Genomic DNA, 8,897 nt, shown 5'->3' on the forward strand with positions numbered 1-8,897 from the left:
AAACAATAGTTTAGTCAATTTGGACAATCAGCGTAACTTCCTAATCTGTATGGCAAGACCAATCATTCACCCAAGTTTCATCAAAATTGTCCCAGTGGTGTCAGAGAAAAAGCTTGTGACGTACATTTTTGCTGGCTTTGCTCTGTCCTTGGCACGTGCTTAAGCAATCACGTAGAAGCAATTGTGAGTCTGATTCTGTACGCACTCAGGACATGACTGCTGAGCTAGCTAGAGCAAAAGCCCCAACAACTTTAACCATGTTTTTAAAGCTATACAGTTTTTAAAGCTATACAGTTTCGTTTTACAATTACACTTTGTAACCAATGGCATAAAACAAGCACGGACTAACAGGCATTTGGAAGTGGCATTCTTTAATAATCAACAACTACATAATTCACTTAAAAGTGGATGCACCAATTCCAGATTGCCCCTTTTTAAAAAGGGGCAATCTGTAATTCAAAGAAAGCCAGGTCAATGCCACTTGAACAGCTGAGGGACGGGGCTGTAGACATGCAAGGTCAGACAGCGATGGATGTGAAGCGTCCATGAGATCAAGATGACTAAACACTCCAACGACGCAGTAAACGTGGTAAAACTGAGTTCTGATGAGGTAAGACAGTTGAACAAAGCCCATGAGGCATTTATAAGTTATAACCAAGAATAAATGGCTATACATAATTCATTTAAAGTCCCAAAAATTATGCAGACAGACACAGATTGCCCCTTTAAGCACATTTTATTTTCCTTTCCTCTTTGTTTTGGGAGTGGGGGAAGCTGAAGTCACCCAGCCAGGCAGGAAGCAGAGCGCTGCTGAGTGGCATTGCTGCTGGGACCTGGTGGGTAGCACAAAGCCCTTCCACCCAGAAAAAAACAACAGATATTTAAGCTTGATTTGACTACCATGGTATTGGTCAAAATGACTTCATAACTGAATGTGTACGCAATTTCACAGGCAGGCAAGTCATAAAAATACTGACCTTGTCATCATAGCAGCGTTCACCTGTAAGATCAGAAACCACATGTGTTATTAGAAGCACATACATACTACACAAGTTATTATTATGTAATCATTTTATTTGTCATCTCAGATTTAAAATCTCTTTTGTAAGAGAGACTTGTTAAGTGCAAAGGCATAGTTCATGCAAGGGCTTCATACAAGACTGAGAATATGGTAGAGAAAAATCCAACCACACAAGTCAATCATTTCAGGATGAAGTTAGCCAGCCAACTCAAACACACATGAAGCTCCAGCTAGATTCTCTATTTGACTAAGAAAGTCACACTTGAATAGGAGAGTTGGGGAGCAAGTTAATCACTTCAAGTCTATACAGACATAAATAAAGTACTGATTCACTCCTGTACTCCCTCACTCTTCAGTAATCATGCACACAGTGTCGGTGTCTTCATAGGCCTCATCTACACTAAAATCAGACTTGTTATCCTGGTATGATCAGATCCGTGTCCACACCTGGTATTACAAAATCTCAGTCCAAATGTTTTCAGCTGCATGCGCCTTCTGTGGCCAGACTGGGACTAGAAATACAATCCACTGCGTTTGTCCCGTGTAAATAAAGGTGAAATGAAGATGTGAGTGCGAGGTGGTCAGCTGAAGCAGGGCCAACAACGGAACACAACCTCCACACACGGACACCTCTACAGTTATATGCAATCATCTTATTTGCATTGCAAAAGTCATAAGCAACAAGTCATAAGCAACAAGTGTAGACCGGGCCATGGAGACAGAGGCCACTCACCAGAAATTGAACAGCCTCTGTCCCTCCAGACTGAGAGGTCTACACGCGGGACACTGGAGCAGGGGATGAGCCTACTACTGCCAGGCTTGACACTGAAGGGGTCAGCGGGAACGCTGGTGATGCCAGTGTTGTCACAGATGATCCGGTTCAGGGAGGCAGTGCTCAGGGCTGCCATCTGTCTGGGGGTGAAGACTCCTGGGCTCTCATACCACAGCCTGGGGAGGAGCAAAGTGAAAGAGATTCACATACAGTACAGACATGCACTCAAAATAGACACCAGGGAAGGCAGACATCAGAGGACTGGCTCATTGTAAGGTGTGGAAGGAACACTGGATTACCATTCCTCGTTCCATTCACTACAATGAACCAGTCCTCCGATTTCTACCTCCACCAGCCTCCCTTCACTGACACACACAGCACCCCCAAACACACGCGCACCTGTCTCCCTCACGGATCCTCTGGAACTGGGTGGCGATGAGACAAGCGAAGAGAGGCCCCACGCGCCCCCCCTGTACAAAGGGCTCAGCCACGCCCCCTAGCCACACATCAATGTTGGCCGGCGTGCCGTAGAGCTGCAGCAGTCTGTGGGCCAGGCTTGGGTTGTTCAGAACCTGCGCCAGCTCAACGTGGTTCCTAGGTGCAGGGAGCCCACAGAACTTGCGCCATGCATTGTAGGCTAGGGTGAAGAGGGAAGGAAAAGACCGGCTCAGTGAGGTGAACTGAAAAGCGCTGGTGAAGTAAACGTCACCGGAGACACCGAAACCACATCCGTGTTGCAGCGCTGCACGCCTGTTCTCAGCTATATTAGTGACTGGCCACTCTTGTCCTAGCACACTTGTCCCAGTTATGACATCACATTTAAAGTCACATTCAACAATCTAGCTAAAATGGCCTCCTGTGGAACATTCAACAATCTAGCTAAAATGGCCGCCTGTGGAACATTCAACAATCTAGCTAAAATGGCCGCCTGTGGAACATTCCATACAAGCTTGCCATGTTCGTCCCCAGATAGCTTCATCGTGGCGACCTGATCATTCCGATACAAACGTTCCAATTGTTCATGCCACAGAAAACAACCAATGTTTACGTATGGTTGACCATGTGAATTAAGTTGCGTGATAGTCAGGCAGTATGAGGCATTAACTTCGAGTGATTAAGGTTAGGGTAAGTTGTCAGGGAAGGCATTAGCAAATATGAGCATAAGCAACAAGAATTAACACAAAAGAAAATGTTAAGTAGAGTCCTAAGCGCAATTTGAACCAGCGACGTTCAGGTTGGTGACTCCTTAGGGTAGTAATAATAATGATAGATGTTCTTAGACCCATCCTAGGGGATACAGGAGAGCGGTGTACCAGGAATGCCATGGTCACGGGCACGCTGCATATTGAGGGAGCCCAGGTCCATCGCCAGATCCTCCACAAACGAAAAGAGTTTGTCTCTCAGAGCCTCCACCAATATGTTGTCCTGAGTGTTCAGCTTGGCTGGTCGGCGCAGCAGACCCCTGAGCAGAGAGTCAATACCACCTAGAAGAGGAGAGGAAACAGAACAGGATTACCTGATGAAAATGTTTCCCACTTGGCAGATACTTCACCAGGCATCCCAACGCCCCAGCACTCACCCTCAAATACGACTCTCCAGGGGGTGGAGAAACCCTTAAAGAGGGGGATGCTTGGAAACTGTCTGTTTTCCCTGAAGAAGTCATCCAGGCGGAACAGGGTGGGCTGGATGGTCGGGTGGGCGAAGCGGAATGCCGCCGTAGCAAACACATTGGCGATGCTGGGGTTGACATTCTCATCATAGCCAGGGTAAGGTCCTAGCTGGCGCTTCATTGCTTTGTCACCCACAATGACTGGTAGATAGTCACGGAACACAAACAGCTGGGTTGGAGAGGGGGAGTGAGAGTGGGCTGTGGGTGTGTACTGTACATCATTAGCCGCTTTTTTGTAAGGTTATTTTTTGGTGTGGTAGTCTCAGTTCAGTTCTTATTGGACATGGTGTAGGCAGACAGAAAGTAAGGAGGAGAAGGTATGTCAGCAGGGCATGGGCCAGATGCCAACCCAGGCATGTGTGCACACTGTAGGCTGTGGTGCTGCTTGGCCCATGCCCTGCTAGACGCCCACGGTCCACATCATTAGCCGCTTTGACAGTGGTGCCAGGGTGTGCCAAGGCTTACTAGTGGCCGGCTAGTGCTAACAGCCCAGTGAACAAGCCTGTTTGAATTTGAATGTCAACAGCTTATGGCAATTTCATTTGTAAAAGCACTAGTCAGGTCAGTTCGATTGTGTAGTTACAGCGAGCTAACTTTGATTATTCTTGCCACCCACCAAGTTCGCTAGCAAGGTAGAGAAGGCAAAAAGCCTGAGGTTTCAAGTGTGCTGTATAGGGCAGGAGTGACTGGAAAAGCAGTTGGCCTTGGCATGCACAACCTAAGCCCCACTGTGGAATGCCGGATACTGATGAAGGGGATCAATGAGAGTCAATGTAGATTAACTGGGGGACTGATGAGAAATCAGCAGGGAGGAGAGGATGAGGATGTGTGCGTGTGTTACCTGGATGTAGGCGCCCATGATCTTGCGGGCCTGCTGGTAGAGAGTCTCACCATCCCAGTGGGGGTTCAGACGGCGCAGAGCACGAGCCAGGCGGTTGTGCTCCCGCAAAAAGAACGTGTGAATAGTGGTAAGGGCTACATTCTCATTCGAGCGGGTATCACCTGGGGACAGATGTCGAGGGCACACATTTAGATCAACCCATTCAGACTGCATTTGGTCAACTGCTGAAGATGGGGGGGGGGGGGGGGGGATGACCAGCCTGGCTTTTGGTAAAGCCAGGCTGGTCACTTACAACCATAAACATCATTGACATTTGCTATTGGGTGTGCTGTCAGTTGTTACCTAGTCACACATGGTGTCCTAATCATGCAGTACCCATGTTGAAGCTAACCTGCTATGAAGCAGGGCACCTCCGGGGCGTTGGTGTCGCCGGTGATCTCCTGGCGTGTGGCACAGGCGTTCGCCTCCATAGTGGTGAAGGGCAGCAGCTCACGCCCGCTGTCTGTGAAGTTGGCGTTGACGCGCAGCAGGCCCCCGTCGTCGTCGAGGTTCCCGGAGGTCTTTCGCCAGGCCCTCCTCAGAGCCGTAGACCTGGCCCATGTCCAGGAAGGCCGTCAGAGCGTTGATCTGCTCCCTCTTTTCGGCCACACCACCAAACAGGAAGGCGGTGGTTCCGGTACCGCAGACGGGCGCCGACCTGAAGACCGGAAGGCAGCTGTCTGGTGTAGTAAATATACGTAGATAAAGAAAGGAAGCTGCAGAGGTCCGGATGAGTCAGTTTAATCGTCTTTAATTAATCATAACTTCATCATTACATACCACAGCCAGATGTGGGGGCTCCTGTCCAGTCAATAATGTCCCCCCCCCTATCTGGTCCAGCCGTTCAGTCTTTTATACAAAAACAGCCTGCTTTGTCTTCCAGATTTGGGCATGGAATTCCCAGGTTCACATTACCCTAAACATTTTTAACCTACACGATGGTGACATTTATAGTTTCCACCAAATAAGGGTATGCCTTTTGGTGCTATTCACAGCCTTAACTAACTAAGACTGCCCCCACCACTATCTCTTCTTTACCATCCCCCTGACCTACAAAGGTCAACTGCATGCTGCAACAGTACAAGGGCATAACCCACTAGGCCTTCTTTTGGTCAGAGCAAAATATACTACACTGGCCCAGTGGGCAGCCGGGGGTCCCCGCGAGGAATCTGGTTATGGGGCAAATAAGAGGGGAGTTAGAGGGTGCCCCAGGGTTCTCCCCAGGTTTTTGGAACAGTGCAGTGATGGATTGCATTATGAAAACCCCCAGGGAGAACATCCCTGGACTGAGAATGTGCTTGGTGTATACAGAAGGGAAGTGTGGTTGACAGGATGGGATGTTGGGGTGCAAGGAGAGGAGTTGGGGTGCGGGACTGACCTGGATGGGGAAGCAGGGATCGGAGCGCTCGCAGCTCTCGTCACAGTCCAGACCGCTGCTGAAGGAGCGGATGCTGGGGGAGAAGGGCGTGAAGGTCAGGTCGTGGTCGATCCACTGGCCAAAGATGGTCAAGAAGTGGGAGAACTCTGGATCGCTGACCACACCCGCGTCTGTTGTTTTCAGGATACGATTAGAGACTTCCCTGACCTGGATACAGAGGAGGGGGGGGGGGGGGGGGGGGGAGTGTATAATCATGGTATTTATCAAAACGTACATGCCTTATGGCGACAGGATTGCAGTCATTCCAACCATGTTTAACGCTCTTCTCCTCACTATTTCATCCCCATTGTGCCTGGTTCCAGTTCCACAAGTAGTTTGAACTGGTAAGAAACCAACTGTATTTTTCAAGCATCATTACTTGTCTCAGTTTATGTGAACTGGCTGGTTTTGTTCACTATACCAGCAGGAGCAAGAAGTTGTTGAAGGTCTTGGTTCTGTCAAAGCCCCTCGGTACAGAGACCCCATCGTCATACTCCGCTCTCAGCCAGCGAGTGAAGGGCGTGTTGGATGCTCCAAGAAAAGGGTCCTTCCTGGAAACAAGCATGAATTTTTATTTTATTATCGTTCCTTTTTGTGTGGGCCCATAATACACTTGGCACTCTAGGTGAATTCTTTGGCAGTTGGTGGGTTAAGCAACTCCACTTGAGAAACTTAGGCCGCCTGCAGCCGACACCATGCCATGGCCTGACTTCAGGAACAGCACTGGACCTCCTTACGTTCCACCCAGCAGTCACTCTGCTCAAGGGACCCAAGACGGCTGCATTGTATGCAGCCAAACCTGCAGATGTCAATCAGCATACCGGCTTTGCCCTGACTACCACGGCATGCAGCATATGATGAGGAGATAAAGCCTGACGTCGTTATTCTAGTTGCCCTTACAGGTTGTTGCAGACGCTGGTGGCAGTGCGGAACTTGGCGAGGTTGGGCGTGGTGCGGCAGGACAGAGGCCGGGTTCGAGCCTCACAGCCGCTCACCCGGACGATGACCTCGAGCTCCTCTTCAGTGAGCAGGTCTGAGAAACAAGACAGGAGAATGTGTCCCAAATAGGAGTGCGTGTGTCTATAGTATGTAGAGGGGAAATATGTAGATGAGATTGAATAAGTGTATGCATGTGTGACTGACGTGTTGTGTGCATGCACACGTACGCCTGCATGTGTGCATGCATGCAACTGACCTGTTGCGTTGATGGAGCGTTTGTGAATGCGGTGGGCTCTCTCATGGATCAGTCTCAGGCTGTTCTCCAGGTAGTCCGCAGCTCGCACGGCACTGCGCGTGTCTCTGACAGGCTGTTTCATGAGCCGCAGGACGTCCGAGGGCTTGGTGGCCTCCCTACGCACCCTCTCCAAGCTCCTGCAGCACCAGGAAACACAATCAGGTCACGGCTGTTGAACAATCACAAAAAAAATGCCTCAAAGCATTTGAGGCACTGTTGTACAAGGTATGAAAGTGTCATTTTCTTTAGGGAAATGAAACAGGTAGCATACAAATGGTAGTGAAATGGTGAAGAGGAGACATGAGGGTCAAAAAGGTGTCATGGCTTTTGTTCTCTTCTGAAAATGTATATGTTCACCCACTTTTCTCTGGAATACTTGTATGCTTCATCTACAAGTTTCTTTGCGTCCTCCACTGCACTTTGAATGAAAGGACTTCCCAAACTTTCCCCTGCAGACCAACATGAGCAAATTGTTAAGATAACATATCCATCTCCTATTGCCAAGTGCCCTAGATGTGGAAAAAGATTATGATATTCATCCTGAGTGAGCTGGATAAACTTGTCTTGGAGAAGGCAAAATGGATTTGGAGCCTGCCCCTCAAACCACAGACAAGTTAACTCAGTCATGTGTCTAAAAGAAAAGCAGGAGAAAATGCTTTTTTTTTTTTTTTTTTTTTTTTTTAAACTTAAGAGCTGAGGGAAAAATGTAACCACTGAAATTCATGGACAGAGCTTTGGATGCAAGAACTGACCACTCATGAGAAGAAAATGACAGCTTCAAAACATGGTAAAAACTATACCGTGTTTGTTTGCAACTGCATTGTTGACAAACAGTGGCGTAAAACAAGCTTATACTTGAGTTGAACTGAAGTCGTGGGGCATTCATAACAGGGCTGAACATGTCCGTTATTTCCTTAAACAGATTAAGGTTGTCGACAAATTGTGACCGAAGCAATATAATATCAGCCCTAAATTTTGAGAGTTTCCACAATGCTCAATAATCGTTTTGGAGCCTGGTGTTCAGACCATTCTGAAAATGTGACTTCAGTTTTCGGACAAGTAAAAAAAAAAAAAAAACACGAAATCAGTCCCAATTGTCCGAAGGACTAAAACGGTTAACGCCAAGCCCTGTATATACAGTCAATACGACTGCCCCTTGAACCACTCGAAGTAGCCAAGTTCACTGGCGAAAAGCCAATGCAACATTTTACCAGGCAGTGTTTAACCAGGACAGAATGCGCTTGTCTTCACGGGGCAGGTGTGTAGTCTCACTCACCTGTAGAGGCTGGCAGGCTGAGGGTCAGGTGCAGCCCCGCGGCCAGGACGAGCGAGAGAAATAGGTTCATCTCTGAAAAACAGAAAGATAATACACTAGTGATGGGCAAATGAAGCTTTTGTGAAGCACTGAACCACTTGTGCCAATTGTTTCGAAAATGGGTTCATTACTCGAAGCTTCAGTTACAGTGACCTCTCCTGGCGAAGTGCAAGGCTGCAGTCAAATTAGGCAGGCTAGTTGGTGGACAGGAGGCTTTTAATTACACGCACGCACGCACGCACGAACACACACACACCTCAATGAGCAGTGTTGGAGAAACTACTTTACTTTTGTAGAAAAGATCTTTTGTTCTGAAGCATCTTTGCTTTGATCAACCTTGGATTTAAAGTATTGTAACGACCCTGTGAAAGGCCCGTTAGCAATTCCGCCAAGGGAGTTACCGCTCTTGGTGTTGTGGCTAGCGCGGCCGGTTTGTAAGCGAAAGATTGCGAGTTCGATACCCGCTTAAGGCAAGCTGCTCTACCACGCCGTTCGCTACAGCATCTTTGCTTTGATGAAATTATTTGATGCACACACACACTAAGACTGAATATCATGTTCTATTTACAAATAAAGATTGATGAATGTG

The 8,897-nt window shown here is 48.0% G+C and overlaps 1 pseudogene across 1 annotated transcript; it reads right to left on the reverse strand.

Moving 5' to 3' along the window:
* Positions 1–736: 736 nt before the first annotated feature.
* Positions 737–8,339, reverse strand: LOC310806336 (eosinophil peroxidase-like; annotated as a pseudogene). The gene is made up of 15 exons: positions 8,270–8,339; positions 7,355–7,442; positions 6,955–7,130; positions 6,660–6,792; positions 6,181–6,310; positions 5,721–5,927; positions 5,471–5,511; positions 4,695–5,018; positions 4,304–4,464; positions 3,373–3,631; positions 3,107–3,277; positions 2,193–2,430; positions 1,755–1,969; positions 978–1,000; positions 737–853 (listed from the first exon to the last, which is right to left on the reverse strand). The product of its transcript is annotated as an eosinophil peroxidase-like (transcript).
* Positions 8,340–8,897: the final 558 nt, after the last annotated feature.

The sequence above is a fragment of the Argentina silus genome (assembly GCF_951799395.1).
Source record: "Argentina silus genome assembly, chromosome: 6".
Classification (NCBI taxonomy): Eukaryota; Metazoa; Chordata; class Actinopteri; order Argentiniformes; family Argentinidae; genus Argentina; species Argentina silus.